At 37.0% G+C, this 18104-nt stretch overlaps 1 protein-coding gene and 1 non-coding gene across 5 annotated transcripts in view; both read left to right on the top strand.

The window, feature by feature from the left end:
* Positions 1-18104, top strand: part of FBXL17 (F-box and leucine rich repeat protein 17) — a 520630-nt gene that overhangs the window by 59911 nt on the left and 442615 nt on the right. The gene's annotated exons all lie outside the window — the stretch shown is intronic.
* TRNAS-GGA (transfer RNA serine (anticodon GGA)) lies at positions 2757-2828 on the top strand. The gene has a single exon. It is a non-coding gene; the product is annotated as a tRNA-Ser (tRNA).

The raw sequence follows: 18104 nt of genomic DNA, 5'->3' as shown, positions 1-18104 counted from the left end.
TATAATTTAGTAAATTAATCTAAGGAAAGTATGTTTCTAATCTTAAACTTGATACTATTTAAATCTAATTTTTAAAATATTCTCTGTTGCATATGTATGTTCTTTTTATATTGTTAGATTGAAGGTTCAGTGGCTCCATGTTGGTCTCTTGGATTTTGTAACTTCCATTTATAAATTGTTTTCATAAATGTGGAAAATGAGGTCTTTTCTTCTTAGGTTTGATATACTGCAATTGTAGCAATTCCCATTACTTGATTTATGGGTTAGAACATTTACTTTTTAAGTGGTAGTGGTAGTTGGTCAGGATTATCTAACTAATTACTAATTTGATATGGAGGTAAGTGAATTTTAACCTTACCAAATGACCTTTATGTTTTACTTACCAGTTTAGAGTATATCACTGGTAGTTTAATAAATCCAACCACTGTCATCTTGCATAAGAATAAGATGATTGTACTAAATTTCTTTGACTGCTAGACATATTATGCGGAGAAGGCAATGGCACCCCACTCCAGTACTTTTGCCTGAAAGATCCCATGGACGGAGAAACCTGGTAGGCTGCAGTCCATGGGGTCGCTAGAGTCAGACACGACTGAGCGACTTCACTTTGACTTTTCACTTTCATGCATTGGAGAAGGAAATGGCAACCCACTCCAGTGTTCTTGCCTGGAGAATCCCAGGGACGGGGAAGCCTGGTGGGGTGCCGTCTATGGGGTCGCACAGAGTCGGACACAACTGAAGTGACTTTACAGCAGCAGTAGCAGCATATTATGACTTTTTAATAACAACTTTTGGGGGAAAAAAACTACATTAAATATTTATATTGGTTTTAAGACTTTGATTTTGTGTTTAGTCATGTCTAGACTCTTTGCGACCCTTTGGACTGTAGCCCAGCAGGTTCCTCTGTGCATGGGATTTCCCAGGCAAGAATACTGAAATGGGTTGCCATTTCCTCCAAAGGATCTTCCTGACCCGGGAATCGACCCACATCCTGCATTGGCAGGTGGATTCTTTACCACTGTGCCATCAGGGAAGCCTCCTGTGATTTTAGAGCTACTTGATTGTAGAATGGCTTCCCTGGTGGTGAAGATGTATGTGTGTGTGTGTGTGTGTGTGTGTGTGTTTGTGTATATATTCATATCTGTCTTTATATTTTTGCAAATATGGTTGATTATACCTAGGAATAGTTCATACTCAGTACATAGGTATTTTCTGTATTCCTAGGAATAGTCAGTTTAATGATATGTAAATATTGAGTGAGCTAACTAATAAAATGTTTTTGGAGATCACATTAGCACATTTCAACTTTGATTGCCACAGATTTTTTCCTTTGAAGAAGTTGCAACCAATCATATCTGTAAGAATGTAGAATAGGGAATAATTTTTTGTACCAGTTTCCACTTTTAGAGAGTTTCAGTCTAAATGGAAATCTCAAATGTGTGCGTGTATGTGTGCTTATACATAAATACATATGTAATATATATTTGTGTCTATATATTCAAAATAATATAAGATAGTGAAGTAATTTCAAATTAATGTAATTTGAATTTAAAAGGGAGTTTTTTGTTCCCTGGATTATGCTTTGCTTTATGAAGGAGTCTGAGGTGTCCACATTGAGTGTTGATTTGTCTGTCTTTGCTCTCTAAAGTATATCTTAGTGAGATTGCTTGAGTGATAAATACAGCTGGCATTAAGTATTTAGGGTTATAGTTTGAAAAGCTGCATGCAGTTCATTCCATTGAGGTTTGTTCAGTATTTTATAATGTGAGGCATACCTGAAGAAGTGGAGCAGTAAATCCCTTGCATGCTTCTTAGAAGTGTCAGACAGCTTCAGGAAGATTTGGTGGTTTAGTTTTGGTATAGTTCCTTTGGTTTTTCTCAGTGCAGACCAATCATTTAGGTAATTTATTGGAAAAAAATTATTAAATACATTGATTTATAATATTTGGGAGAAGAGAAGCTAAAATTAGAGGCAAAGGTTAGAGGGTGGAATGACATTTTATACCCTAGAAAATGATATTGAAAGCCTGGAAGTTAATAGGTTAATAGTGCTAAAGTTACAAGTGGTGTAATTCTGGAAGATGTGTTTTCCTTAGCTCCTTCATGGTTATATACTACATGGATCAATTATTTTCCATAAGTCCAATCTCTTCCCGTTTACTTATTCATTCATTCATTGTTTATTGAGTAATAACCACATACATGGGCTTCCCTGGTGACTCAGTGGTAAAGAATACACCTGCTGTTGCAGGAGATGTGGGTTCGATCCTTGGTTTGCAAAGATCCCCTCGAGAAATGGCAACCCACTCCAGTATTCTTGCCTGGAGAATCCCATGGACAGAGGAGCCTGGCGGGCTAAGTTCCATGGGGTCCCAAGGGTCAGACACAGCTTAGCAACCAAGCAACAGCAATAGCAGAACCACACACAGAGCACTGTGCTTCTAGACCCAGGTTTCCTTGGGTTGTGCCAGCCCGCTTACTATGAAGTAACTAAATTAACGTGAGCAGTTTCTTTCCATCTGTATTTACCTGTAGATGAGTCCACTGGGGAGAACAGTAACATCGCCCTGGTAAGGCCATTGCGTTAGAGCTTGGACTCAGCCTTTCTTATATTGAAAACTACATTTTAAGAATATGAAAATAATGATGTCTAGATATTTTATTTGCTAATGATGATAACCTCTAAGTTAGTTACCAAACTAAGGTGAAATATTTTGAAGATTAAAATTAAAAGGAGCTAATATATGGTATGGGCTTCCCTGGTGGCTCAGAGGTTAAAGCGTCTGCCTGGAATGCAGGAGACCCAGGTTCAATCCCTGGGTTGGGAAGATCCCCTAGAGAAGGAAATGGCACCCCATTCCAGTACTCTTGCCTGGAGAATCCCATGGAGGGAGGAGCCTGGTGGGCTACAGTCCACGGGGTCGCAAAGAAAGCATGGTATATTCATTAAAATGACTTGCTGGCTTTTAAAGAAGACTTTGCTGTTAAAGGTAGATTTGTCCCATTGAGCTGTAATAGTATATGGGTAGCAGTACTTGAATTGAGTTTTTGGCATTATTCTGTTTAATTATTATTAGTATATTTGTAAGGACTTTGCCATCTCTATCACAGAGTCCTCCCTCATAAGAACCCTCAGTTATATAGTCTCTCTGGGCTTGGTGCTGGGGAAAGCTAGATTTCTGAGCAATTGCTTTCCTTTATGACTTACTACTGTGAATTTTATGAATGATATTGTGGTCTCATTTCCCTCTTTTTTTGATATCTTAGAAGTTAAGAAACATAGTAATTGGTGTAAAAACACTCAGAATTTCTCTCTTTACTATAGAATAACTTTTTAATTTTAACCCTTATTTTCCAGTGCCTCCGTTCTTACTTGTTTTTCTCCTGTAGGGTGAATTTCCATGAACTGTCTCAATTCCTTTTTTGGAAAGAGGAGGGATATACCTAAATACAAACTGAAGTACTTATATAAGTTTATTGTAACTTTAAAACACCTTTGTCTTTGAATAGGCAGTGTGGTGTAATGGAAAGTGCTTTGAGGTTTGAATTAGGGAGCTATAGGTTTATATATATATATATATATAATGGGGCTTCCCTGGTGGCTCAGAGGTTAAAGTGTCTGCCTGCAATGCAGGAGACCCGGGTTCAATCCCTCGGTGGGGAAGATCCCCTGGAGAAGGAAATGGCACCCCACTCCAGTATTCTTGCCTGGAGAATCCCATGGACGGAGGAGCCTGGTGGGCTACAGTGCATGGGGTTGCAAAGAGTTGGACACGACTGAGCGACTTCACTTTGACTTTCAGGTTTATATAAGGTTTCTGTATCCTAGTTGAGTGACTTTGGGAAAATCCCTGTGAGGTGTTTCCTCATTTGTACTAAGTACTCATGTGTACTAAGTCACTTCGGTTGTGTCTGACTCTTTGCAGCCCTGTGGACCATAGCCTGCCAAGCCCCTGTGGCCACGAGATTCCCCAGGCAAGAATACTGGAGTGGGTTGCCATGCCCTCCTCCAGGGGATCTTCCCAACCCAGGGGTTGAACCCGTGTCTCTTGTATCTCCTGTACTGGCAGACGGGTTCTTTACCACTAGCGCCACCGGGGAAGCCCATTACCTCAGGCAGTTTATGTAAAAGTGGTAGTCTTGTATTAAGTGAATAGTGAGACTTTTCCTGTAGTCATTTATCTATTACACTATTAATAATATTGAAAGTGAACTGTAATTAAAAGAATATTTGAGAGGATCTTACAAAATACTAAGAAATATAAGAGGCTTAAATAACCCTTGTCAGAAAAAATCTTCATGCATGTTTAAAAAATTCTAAAAGTATAGAAAACTACAAAATGAAAACTTCCTGCTAATTCATCTGATGATTGTTTTTGGAAGGCTTTTAATGCACATGAAAATATGTATACATATATTTTTATTTGTCTATCATTCCTTTAAAATTTTTAATTTAAAAAATTAAATTGAAGTATAGTTGATTTACAATATTATTTTAATTTCAGAAACATAGTGATTCAGTGTTTTTCTTGATGTATGGCATTCAAAGTTCTTACGAAACCGTGGCGGTATACCCCTGTGCTGCACAGTGTATCCTTGTTACCCGTTCATTCTACGCGTGGTGGCTTGTGTCTCATAAATCCCATGCCCCTATCCCGTGCTTTCCTACACTGCCATCTTCACACTGCTAACAACTAGTTTCTTCTTTATATTTGTGAGTCTGCTTCTGTTTTGTTACAGGCATTTGTTTATATTTTTAGATTCCACATGTAAGTGATAACATAGAGTATTTGTCTTTCTCTGTCTTATTTTGCCAAGCAAAATAGCCCCTCTGGGGCCATCCTCATTGTAGCAAATGGCAGAATTCTATTCCTTTTCATGGCTGAGTAATATCCTAGAGTGAGCCTTAGGAAGCATCACTACAAACAAAGCTAGTGGAGGTGACGGAATTCCAGTTGAGCTATTCCTAAAATATTCAACTATTCCATTTGAGCTAAATCCTAAAAGATGATTCTGTGAAAGTGTTGCACTTAATACGTCAGCAAATTTGGAAAACTCAGCAGTGGCCACAGGACTGGAAAAGGTCAGTTTTCATTCCAATCCCAAAGAAAGGCAATGTCAAAGAACACTCAAACTACCGCACAATTGCACTCATCTCACACGCAAGTAAAGTAATGCTCAAAATTCTCCAAGCTGGGCTTCAGCAATACACGAACCGTGAACTTCCAGATGTTCGAGCTGGTTTTAGAAAAGCAGAGGAACCAGACATCAAATTGCCAACATCCGTTGGATCATCGAAAAAGCAACAGAGCTCCAGAAAAACATCTATTTCTGTTTTATTGACTATGCCAAAGCCTTTCACTGTGTGGATCATAATAAACTGTGGAAAATTCTGAAAGAGATGGGAATACCAGACCACCTGACCTACGTCTTGAGAAATTTGTATGCAGGTCAGGAAGCAGCAGTTAGAACTGGACATGCAACAACAGACTGGTTCCAAATAGGAAAAAGAGTACGTCAAGGCTGTATATTGTCACCTTGCTTATTTAACTAATATGCAGAGTACATCATGAGAAACACTGGGCTGGAAGAAGCACAATTGGAATCAAGATTGCCGGGAGAAATATCAATAACCTCATGTATGCAGATGACACCACCCCTATGGCAGAATGTGAAGAGGAACTAAAGAGCCTCTTGATGAAAGTGAGAGAGGAGAGTGAAAAAGTTGACTTAAAGCTCAATTCAGAAAACGAAGATCATGGCATCCGGTCCCATCACTTCATGGGAAATAGATGGGGAAACAGTGGAAACAGTTTCAGAGTTTATTTTTTGGGACTCCAAAATCACTGCAGATGGTGATTTCAGCCATGAAATTAAAAGACACTTACTCCTTGGAAGGAAAGTTGTGACCAACATAGACAGCATATTCAAAAGCAGAGACATTACTTTGTCAACAAAGGTCTGTCCAGTCAAGGCTGTGGTTTTTCCAGTTGTCATATATGGATTTGAGAGTTGGACTATAAAGAAAGCTGAGCGCTGAAGAATTGATGCTTTTGAACTGTGGTGTTGGAGAAGACTCTTGAGAGTGTCTTGGACTGCAAGGAGATCCAACCAGTCCATCCTATATGAAATTAGTCCTGAATATTCATTGGAAGGACTGTTGCTGAAGCTGAAACTCCAATGCTTTGGCTGCCTGATGCAAAGAACTGACTCACTAGAAAAGACCCTAATGCTGGGAAAGATCGAAGGCAGGAGGAAAAGGGGACAACAGAGGATGAGATGGTTGGATGGCATCACCACTCCATGGACATGAGTTTGAGTGAACTCTGGGAGATGGTGATGCACAGGGAGGCCTGGCGTGCTGCCGTCCATCAGGTCGCAAAGAGTCGGACACGACTGATAGACCAAAGTGAACTGAATGCCTAGCAGTGGAATTGCTGGATCATATCATAGTTCTGTTTTAGTTTTCTGAAGACATACATTTTAATTGAAAAAAGTACACCACATATTCTGTTCTACAGACTTCAATATTGGTGAATACTTTGGCTCTTTCCTTTTGTTCCCCATTAGAAATGATAATGCCTATAAATTTCAGTGGTTTTCTAGCAGAAGAATATATTTTCATATGTACCCTTTTTATGATATCTTGTTGATAACTTTCTCAAAACTAAGAAGCACGTCTTCTCTACATACTGTCCTTCATCTGTCTGCCAAGTGTTTTTGTTTTTCTTTCAAATAGTGTCCATGTCCTCTGCTGGAGTTTTCTGAGAACCTCAGATAGTTTTACACTTAGATGTGGGATAAGAATAAACAATGTACTTGAGGAACTCCTTGATACTCCTGTGTTCTGTTTTATCATTAAGGGACATGTTTTTCTAGTGAGAAGTGACTGATGCTTTCCCTTAGGACGACAGGTCAGACAAAGGAACCAATGACACCTCTTAGTGCTTATTCTCGTCAAAAGGTTGAGCAAAATAGCTTCTGTGTCAGGTATTGATTCCAATCCCTGCACGACCAATCACCAGGTCACAAGTTCTGGATTTCTTAAGCACTTGGATTTAAATTTTTTGAAGATTTGATTTCCTTAGGCTAAATGGACAGGAGTTTGAACAAACTCTGGGAGATAGTGAAGACCTGGAAGCCTGGCATGCTGCAGTCCATGGGGTTGCAAAGAGCCTGACACAGTTTAGCAACTGAGCAACAACAGGTGTTTAAATTGGAGATGATACCATTTACTCAGCTTGACCTTTGATGAAGTTACATGGATTGAGATGGTGTATATGTATCATCCAACAAGGCATCTTGGCAAATAGCAGTTCGTAATTAAGTTAAACATTTTACGTAAAAGAGTTAGACGTTTCTGTCTTTTCTTGTTAACTTCTCAACTGCCATTTCACTTCTCTCTCTTTGTGACTAAAGAAAACCTGGAATGAAGTTATTGCCAGAAGTTTGCTGGTGGTGAACATTTTTGTTGTTGAGCAGCTTGGCAGGTGGTAGAAGTACTGTTGGTTGTTTTACACATTTGATAGGGCCCAGTGAACCGTCCATCTTACGGGGAGTTTTTGGAAGCGTTATTTTAACCCCTAGTATTTGTGGTTTTCTCAAAACACTATGTATGTTTCTTTTTTTTTCAATTTATTTATTTTAATTGAAGGCTAATTACTTTACAATATTGTGGTGGTTTTTGCCATACATTCTATCTATGTTTCTTACTGCTTTTATATTTTTTACTCCTAGTAACTTATCCACAGTGATTATTCCAGTCTGTTACTTCTTTTCATGAATTCCTATCATTTTCTTTGCCATAAGCTCCCATCATTAGCAGTTAAATCCTCCTACTATTTAATGGGGAATATGGAAATCGATCTCACGATGGTGTGACCACTCACCTAGAGCCAGACATCCTGGAATGTGAGGTCAAGTGGGCCTTAGAAAGCATCACTATGAACAAAGCTAGTGGAGGTGATGGAGTTCCAGTTGAGCTCTTTCAAATCCTAAAAGATGATGCTGTGAAAGTGCTGCACTCAATATGCCAGCAAATTTGGAAAACTCAGCAGTGGCCACAGGACCGGAAAAGGTCAGTTTTCATACCAATCCCAAAGAAAGGCAATGCCAAAGAATGCTCAAACCACTGCACAATTGCACTCATCTCACATGCTAATAAAGTAATGCTCAAAATTCTCCAAGCCAGGCTTCAGCAATACGTGAACTGTGAACTTCCAGATGTTCAAGCTGGTTTTAGAAAAGGCAGAGGAACCAGAGATCAAATTGCCAACATCTGCTGGATCATGGAAAAAGCAAGAGAGTTCCAGAAAAACATCTATTTCTGCTTTATCGACTATGCCAAAGCCTTTGACTGTGTGGATCACAATAAACTGTGGAAAATTCTGAAAGAGATGGGAATACCAGACCACCTGACCTGCCTCTTGAGAAACCTGTATGCAGGTCAGGAAGCAACAGTTAGAAATGGACATGGAACAACAGACTGGTTCCAAATAGGAAAAGGAGTTCGTCAAGGCTGTATATTGTACCCTGCTTATTTAACTTATATGCAGAGTACATCATGAGAAATGCTGGGCTGGAAGAAGCACAATTGGAATCAAGATTGCCAGGAGAAATATCAATAACCTCAGATATGCAGATGATGCCACCCTTATGGCAGAAAGTGAAGAGGAACTAAAGAGCCCCTTGATGAAAGTGAAAGTGGAGAGTGAAAAAGTTGACTTAAAGCTCAACATTCAGAAAACGAAGATCATGGCATCTGGTCCCATCACTTGATGGGAAATAGATGGGGAAACAGTGGAAACAGTGTCAGACTTTATTTTTTGGGACTCCAAAATCACTGCAGATGGTGATTTCAGCCATGAAATTAAAAGACACTTACTCCTTGGAAGGAAAGTTTTGATCAACCTAGATAGCATGTTCAAAAGCAGAGACATTACTTTGCCAACAAATGTCCATCTAGTCAAGGCTATGGTTTTTCCAGTGGTCATGAGTGGGTGTGAGAGTTGGACTGTGAAGAAAGCTGAGTGCCAAAGAACTGATGTTTTTGAACTGTGGTGTTGGAGAAGACTCTTGAGAGTGTCTTGGACTGCAAGGAGATCCAACCAGTCCATTCTAAAGGAGCTCAGTCCTGGGTGTTCATTGGAAGGACTGATGCTAAAGCTGAAACTCCAGTACTTTGGCCACCTCATGCGAAGAGTTGACTCATTGGAAAAGACTCTGATGCTGGGAGGGATTGGGGGCAGGAGGAGAAGGGGACGACAGAGGATGAGATGGCTGGATGGCATCACCGACTCGATGGACATGAGTTTGAGTGAACTCAGGGAGTTGGTGATGGACAGGGAGGCCTGGCGTGCTGCAATTCATGGGGTCGCAAAGAGTCGGACACAACTGAACTACTGAACTGAACTGAAGTATGAGCTACATCGTATCATCTATGATTCACTTTATGGCAAGTAACAGACAACCTGACTCAACCCGGTTAAATAGAAAGAAGTTTATTGGCTCATAACTGCTGTGTTATGGAGGTCGGTCAGGCTTTCGGATTGATCTGATTCAGTATCTTTTACTGTGTATATATGGAGCCTGTTCTTTCTGACTCTGCGTAGCTCTTTTCTAACTCATCTTCAGTCTAAGTCTGGATCCGTTTATAGTTCAGAGATTGTTGACAGTAGTTCCTAAGTACATGTTGTGCATTTTTGTAGTTAATTACTGTTTACTAGTACCGTTTACAATGTACCTAGTATGTTGTACTTAATTTGATATTTGGGTGCAAAGTATAAACATACAATAATTTTTTATCCATTTACCTGGTAATGGACATTTGGGTTGTTTCCAGTTTTTCAACTATTAAATATAAACCTTCCATGAATATTCATGAACACATGTTTAATGGACAGAGGTTTTCATTTCTCTTGAGTGAATGCCTAGGTTTGATATGGCTGGGTCATGTAGTTTGTATCACTTAAATTTCACTCTATGAATAACTGCCAAAGGATTTTACAGAATACTTGTAAAATACTTGTTTGTTTTATGCTCCTTCCAATGGTGTCTCATAGCTCCATTTGTGCTCCATCTTCACTAGCAGTGGCAATGTCTGATTTTTAAATTTTAGCCAGTCTGAGTGGACGTGTGGTTGTATCTTACTGTGTTTTCGTTTGCTTTTCCCTGATGTCTAATGATGTTGAGCACCTTTTAATTGTGCATGTTAGCCCTTACTCACTTCTTTACTGAAGTGTCTGTACAAATATTTTAAAAAATTTTGGATTTCTTCTTATCACTTTGTAAGTTCTTTATCTATTTTAGATGCAAGTTCTTGTGTCAGATATGTGCATTGTGGTTACTTGCTTGTCTGTGTCTTTCCTTTTCCTTTTATTTTCCCTTGAAGAACAGGTTTTAGTTTTGAGGATGTCAGATTTATCATTTCTCCTTAATGATGATTGCTTTTGTGTAAGACTTTTGGCTAGTATCAGGTGTCTTTTCTTCATTACTGTTTGTGTATCATATTCCTCTCCTAGAGTGTAAACTCCAGAGTAGGTAGCTCATAGATGTATCTTCTGTCTAGAAAATGCCAGGCACATGGAAGTTGTTCAAAAGCAGTTTTTGAATGAATGGATTTGTTTGTCTTATAGCCTTGAAAATTGTATACCAGTTAAGCAACAGAGCAGCCCCCATCCCCTGGGAGCCCCCATTATCCGTTGCTTGTCCTGCTCTTTCCCATGCCCTGTGCTTCACTTCCCCTTACCCTGTCTTGACCGGGCCTTGCTTCCCCAGTCCTGCTGCTCAGTCTTTGTTTGAGGCCCTTTAGTTTTGTGCCCGTAATGCAGTTATTTTCTTAAGCTTGTCAGATGCCACCCTCTTCCCTTTAGGGTTTACCTGTAAACCAATTTCAAACAAATCAGTAAGATATTTACTCTGTGTCTCAAAAATGCTACTTTTTTTTTTTTTTTTTTGCAAACTGACTAAAGTTTTATTGTGGATGATGAGGTAGAACCTGCCATCTTAATATTCGTCTTCCCCTTTGTTCTTACTTTTCATAGTGGTCACCTTTGTTTATTCTTCTCATCTCTGGAATACTGTTTCTTTCCCTCTTGCCAAAATAAATTCTACTTACTCTTTAGGACTTTTACTTATTCTTAAGATCACATTTTGGCCTAAATCCTCTTGCTGAGTGCTTCATGCTATCATGTTTTACCCTTCTGGGTTGTTTTACTCTGTTAAGAATTCTTATATTCTTCCTCTTTGGTAAGGCTTTGGTTATAGAGGTGATGCTTCTTGGTTGATCACTTTTTTCTCTTGAGTGCATTTGATGGTGACACTGCATGAGAAAGCGTGCTTCTATTAGCTTTTACATCTTTTAAAAATCATTTTATTTTTAATTTTAAAACATACGTAACATAGCATTTGCCATTTTAACCATTTTAAAGTGTACAGATCAGTAGTGTTAAATACATTCAGATTGTTGTGCAACCATTCTCTAGAACTATTCATCTTGTAAAACTGAAATTTTATACCAGTTTAGCAACAAAGCAACCCCACATTCCTGGGAGCCCCCATTATACTTTCTATCCCTATGAATTTGATTCCTTTACCTCATGTAAGTGGAATCTGAAGGAATCCATGTTTGTTTTTTGGTGTTAGCCATCTTAATGGATGTGATTTATTATCTCATTGTGCTTTTGATTTGTATGTCCATCCTGAGCATCTTTTCATATGCTTATTGGCCATTTGTATATCTTTGGAGAAATGTCTGTTGAAGTCCTTTGCTCATTTTAAAATCAGGTTATTTTCTTGCTGTTGTTGAGCTGTAGGGGTTCTTTATATGTTCTTTGATTATTAACATGTTATCAGATATATAATTCAAAAATATTTTCTGCCAACAAATAGGTTACTTTTTCACTCTGTTGGTTGTTTCCTTTGATGCACAGCCTTTTAAATTTTGATGTAGCCCAACTTAGGTATTTTTATTTTTATTGCCTGTTCTTTTGGTGTCATATTCAAGAAATCCCGGCCAAATCCAGTATCAGGAAAGTTTCCCCCTATGGTTTTTCCTGAGAGTTTTATAGTTTTAATTTTATGTTTAGGTCTTTGATCTATTTTGAGTTAACTTTTGGATATGATGTAAAGGAAGGGTCCAACTTAATTTTTTTTTGCATGTAGGTATCCAGTTTTCTCAGCACTGTTTGTTGAAATGACTGTCCTTCCCCTAGTGAATGGTCTTGCCACATTGTTGAAAATCATTTGACTGTGTAAGTGAGGACTTATTTCTGAGTTTTCTGTTCTTTCCATTGATCTATATGTCTGTCTTCATGATGGTACTGTCTATACTGTAGCTTTATAATAATTTTTTTGAATCAGGATGTGTGAGAGCGCCAACTTTGTTCTTTTTCAAAATTGCTTTGGGGTCCCTTGAAATTTCATGTGCATTTTAGGATAGATTTTTCTGTTTCTGCAAAAAGTGATGTGTAGGGATTTTGATTAAACCTGTATATATCTGTTTGAGTAGTACTGACATTTTAAATATTCCAGTCCATGGACACAGGGTGTCTTTTCATTTATTTGTGTCAACTTTAATTCTTTAAGCAATGTTTTGTAGTTTTCAATATACAATTGTTAAAACCCCTTGGTTAACTTTATTTCTAAATATTTTCCATTTGTTGCTATTATAAATAGAGTTATTTTCTTAATTTCCTTCTCATATTTTTCATTATTAGCCTAGAGAAATAAAACTGATTATTTTTGGTTTTGATTTTGAGCATCTCTGCTATACTGAATTAATTTATTCTAATAGATTATTTTTTTGTTTAATATTAGGGTACTCTATGTATAAGATCTTATACTCTACAGAGATAATTTTGTTTCTTTCTAATTTGGATACTTTTAATTTCTTTTTCTTGCTAAATTGCTCTGACTTTGACTTCCAGTACTATATTAAATAGAAGTGGCAAAAAATGGACATCTTTGCCTGGTTCCTGATCTTCATAGAAAAGCTTCTATGTATATCCATTCGACTCTTGAATAGGGCGCTACCTGTGCTGTGCCCAGTTTTTTATTGGACAGTATTGGTTACAACCAGTGTTCACTAGAAAGATGTAAACTCACCAAGCTTATTGGCATTAACGTTTCAAACTTGGTCTTCTATTCCAGTAAGCACCTCAATAATATATTTAATGACTTTACAGGTGTTTATATGGCCCTTGTGATCTTATCATTCTGTTTGGGAACATCTATTAAATAACTCATGGCAATTTTACAAATGATTTAAGAGAGCTAACGTAGTACTTTTTGCCACTAATATTTGGCAGGTCAGCCATTTTGATTTTAATTTTTGGAGAAGTTACTGGATCATAAATAACATACCAAGAAATCTTGCTTCTGTTCATTTCCATCTTCTCCCTTGCTCCCTATATGTAACTTGTGTTTTTAATGAAAATATAAGAAAATAGAACACTATATTTTTCTTAAATAAAAAATAGATAGTACTTACATGAAGAATGGCATGCTATTTACATAAAAGTTAAATTAGTATATATACTGCAGTTTTATTTTTTTCACTTCTTAGATCTCATAATACAATAATCTCTTCCATAAGGTTGCTTCCATTGTTTTTCTCTCTTCTGTAACTGTGATACACCAGTTAATTTTTTTGGAAGTAGCATAATGCATTCATTCATGTATGCACCTGATTTGTGCCAACTCTCTTGCTAGTACAAGAATTATTAGGTCAGTTATGTATTTATAATTTTGTACAAGTTTAATTATATTTGTAGGCGAGATTATCAGAGTAAGATTGCTAGTTCATTGGGTACAAGACCTATGATATTGGTAGATATTCCCGGATTCCGCTCCTCAAGGGCTGAATCATTTTGCGTTCATGTAAGCAGTGGGTTTGCATCGAGAGTGATCATTTCCCACAACCTTGCTAGTAGTGTATTGTCAGTCCGCTCGATTTTTGCTGTTTTGATAGGCAAGAAGTGGTATCTGAGTTAGTTTTAATTTGTATTTATCCCTTTATGAGTCTGATTGGGCAGCTTTTCATATGTTTAAAAAGCCATTTGGATTTCTTTGTGATTATTCATCATTAGGGTATTTTGCCACCAAGTTGATGATCTTCCTCTCTTGTGTTCCTGGAGCGCTTGTAATATATGTTATTAATTCCTTGTAGGAGTTGTAAATTTTTTTTTTTTTTTCCATTCTGTTGTTTTGCTTTAGCCTTTGCCTGTAGCACTTGTGCCATGCAGAAGTTTTATTTTTTAATGACTTTTTAAATCTGCATTAGTCTTCCACCTACCCCTTTTGGCCTCTGAATCTTGGGTTTCAGTTAAAAAGGCAGAAGCAGTACTTTGTGCATGGCCTGGGCTATGATCAGCCACTTACATTGTATGCCCTAGTGGGTGGGAGGCACTGAGAGGCTTCCCGGACACTGGGATGCAGATGCAGTCTTGCATGGTAGCTTCCAGCACCAGCTTGCACTTGCGCAAGGCAGAGCCCACCGCACATGCGGACACAGTGTGGGAAGACTGCGGCCATTCTTTCCAATCTGCATTAATACAAGACCTGCACTTAAATTGGAGAAGGCAGTGCACCCCACTCCAGTACTCTAGCCTGGAAAATCCCATGGACAGAGGAGCCTGGTAGGCTGCAGTCCATGGGGTGGCTACAAGTTGGACACGACTGAGCAACTTCACTTTCACTTTTCAGTTTCATGCATTGGAGGAGGAAATGGCAACCCACTCTAGTATTCTTGCCTGGAGAATCCCAGGGACAGGGAAGCCTGATGGGCTGCCGTCTATGGGGTCACACAGAGTTGGACACGATTGAAGCGACTTAGCAGCAGCAGCAGCAGCAGCACTTAAATTTGGCCAGCATTTGGGAACAAGCATCCTTCTTAACTCTTGTATCCCCAAAGGAGAAGCAGAATTAAATTATAAAGTCCTGAATATATCTCTAGACATAGTCATTTCAATATCCATTTCTTTCAATTTAGCGCCTTATTGGTAATATATTCAGTAATTAAAGATTTTAAATGTGAGTATTGCTATAGATTTGAACATATTACATTAAGTGCATACATGCCACATAAGTGTAGTAATAATATTATATTTATTAGCAACAGCTGTTAGGCAACATGAAAATTATGCTCATTAAATATATCACTCAATGCATAGTATTAGGACACCCTTGCTAAGTGAACCGATTGGTGATAATTTGTTTAACTTTAGATTTTTGTCATAAAGCTTTGTTTGCATATATAGGGGTTAAACTTGTGCTTTTTCTTTAAATGAATTTGTGTGATTGTTCTGAAATTAAAATCAGCATTATCTGTTGTTGCAAAGCTAATCTTTTTTTAAAAAAAAATTTGAAATTAACCTAATCAAATATAATGATATGCTGAAAGTCAAAGTTTCAAAGGATTATGGAATTGATTTAGCTATTTATTTTTAATGCAAAAAGTTGGATTTTCATTCTAGAATAAGCTAGAAATTACATATTTAGTAATTGACCCTCCATTAGTTCAAGCAGAAATTGTGAGAAGCAGAAAACAGTTTTGGCTTCTCTCAGATGTCAGTGTTTAATAAAAAATTGTCAAAACGTTTAAAGTCCTAGCTTATAAAGATTTTGTTTAAAGAATTTTTGTGTTCAATAGACTTGTAAAAGTGATTGAATTATTATAGTCCAATTATTTTTTTTAGTCCTTTTTTTCTCGACAAGGGAGAAGAAATGAAAAAAAAATTTTTGGATGCTTTCCAAGAACTCTATGTGTGTGCATGAGAAGTTCTAATCACTTGCTTCAGGTCTGAGTTTTATTGGACAGGCTTGTCTGGTGGGTTAAAATCCCCTCATGCTGTCGCAGATGATAACTAGCTTATTTTCCTCCCTTTAAAAACAGTAAGAGTTTATTTTTTATAGCTGTCTCCAACCTGGGGACATAAGCCACTTTGGCTTCAGATGATGCTGGCTTAAAGAAAAGAATGAAATATGAAAAGACAAAAACAAAGAAGGGCGTAAAAGACAAGGTAAGGAAAGGAACAAAGCTCAAGGTAAAAGAACAGGAAAATTTTGGAGATTAAAAAAGACGAAATAAGTTCAAAGTTAGTGGGGAGAGATAGGTATGCAATGCAAATGTTCTGAAGGAGGATCTCATTGTCATCTTAGAAAATGTTTTTTGAGGTGACGGAATGAAATTTTTTTAAATAAAGTAATTAAAAAAAAATTAGGGATATCAAAATTGAGTAATTTTTCATGATGGATAAGTAATACTCAAGGCCAACAGATCACTTTTGGACCTTAGGACACAATTTTAGATTATACTTGATAGACTTATTTTTCATTGCACACATTTCAGATACACATATTTGAGAAAAAATATTGCTGCTCACTTTTTGGTAGTGTCTAGCCTAGGTTTTAGAGGTAATTATTCTAGTTTTTATAATAATATTAATAGAAGTGACACATTTAGAAATAAATTGTTAAATTTAAAATGAAAATTATCAAAAAATTAAATTACATTGTTTCTCTGAGATAATTTTATCTAATTAAAATAATTACTTTTAGAGTATTGATTTTTATTTAAAATATATAATTTTTAGGGGTGGTAATAGTAATTATTTTCGGTATTAGTTTGCATTTATTTAAAAATATTTAGGAAATAACAATTTAATGCTGATAAGAAAACGTCAAAATCTTCACATTATTTCAAATGTCTTATGAAGTAAATTCTGTTGAAAAATATTAGTAATTCACATTTTTTCATTTGTTAATACTTTCTGTATGGCAGTGCACAGCTAACATTCATTAAATATAACTTCCCCTAATGGTAGTTGCTTGTCCTGACAAAAATAGGACTGCTTTAATCCAGGAAATATGATACTTAGTTTTTGTTCCACTGTAGGTTTAGTGCCACACTGAGAATTTAAATATCCAGTACATCTTCCGTTTTAAAAAATGTCTTTATAGGAATTTTTCTTCTTTTTTTATGTTGATAATTCTGCTTGTTCTGCCCTTAGAATGGTCCCTTTCAAGGATTAGATCGGTTATATAAATTTAACACTGTTACATGGAAGAAAACTAAGTGAATGCCTTTTAAAAAAATATGTCTTTTGTTATCTGTATGTGTAGAATGAAACTGCTGGAAGGCAGCTCTGTTAGTCTCCACCTTGTGTCTTTCGGGGAGCAGACAGAGCAGAATGTTCCGGCTGTGTCAAATCAGACATGGTGTGTGTTGGCCTTGATTTTGGGATTTGCTGTAATTTGGTTTTTAAATGAATATGTAATTTCCACTGTTGATTTTTATAGCTGTAAAGTTAAAAGAATTTTTAAATTATTAATTAGTTGTCTTATCATAAACGTAATGGATGTTAGTTAGACAGTTGTTTTTGTAGCCGTCACTTGTTTGGCTTATGATTTTAAATGCCATAGATGGGAATGCTGAATGTTTCACTATTTGAGAGCAGTCACATTGTATCTTCATCTTGTTGCTAGTGATTCTTTGTACTGGAAGTCTCTCAAGCCTGTGAAATTAGACTGCTGTTTTCTCTTTTCTATTTCTGTTTGCATCCAGTGCCAGAAAAGCTTAATTAAGCACAGTTTTGGTGAAGAAGAATGAAAATAATATTTTAAGAATTATATACAAATAGTAAAAGACATCAAATGCTATCCATCTTTAAAACTAGTTACCAGTTCTTGCATAAAATTTCATGTTCTTTTTGCATGTTGGTTATTGAAGAACATTTTTTTCGGTATGCATTTATTCTTTTAGCAATATTGGATTATTTGGGACCTATTTAAAAATTGAAATAGAAATAACTCCAAATATATTAACATATAGAACATACCACAAATATATTAATACATAATTGCAAATATATTAAGATAGTAATAGGAAGTCGGTAAATATTTTTGCTTGATGTCTGTACGTCCTACCTGCTGTTTAGCAAAGCCATAGGAAGGGTATAAACCTGCTCATAATGCATTAAGTTACTGGATGTTGTATTCTATTTTTGAGTATGATATAGTTGGACACGACTGAAGTGACTTAGCATGCGTGCATGCATTGGAGAAGGAAATGGCAACCCACTCCAGTGTTCTTGCCTGGAGAATCC

The sequence above is a fragment of the Bubalus kerabau genome, chromosome 1, assembly GCF_029407905.1.
Source record: "Bubalus kerabau isolate K-KA32 ecotype Philippines breed swamp buffalo chromosome 1, PCC_UOA_SB_1v2, whole genome shotgun sequence".
NCBI classification, from domain to species: Eukaryota; Metazoa; Chordata; class Mammalia; order Artiodactyla; family Bovidae; genus Bubalus; species Bubalus kerabau.
The sequence above is the reverse complement of the archived record's forward strand: the minus strand, read 5'-3'. Positions and strand labels throughout refer to the sequence as shown.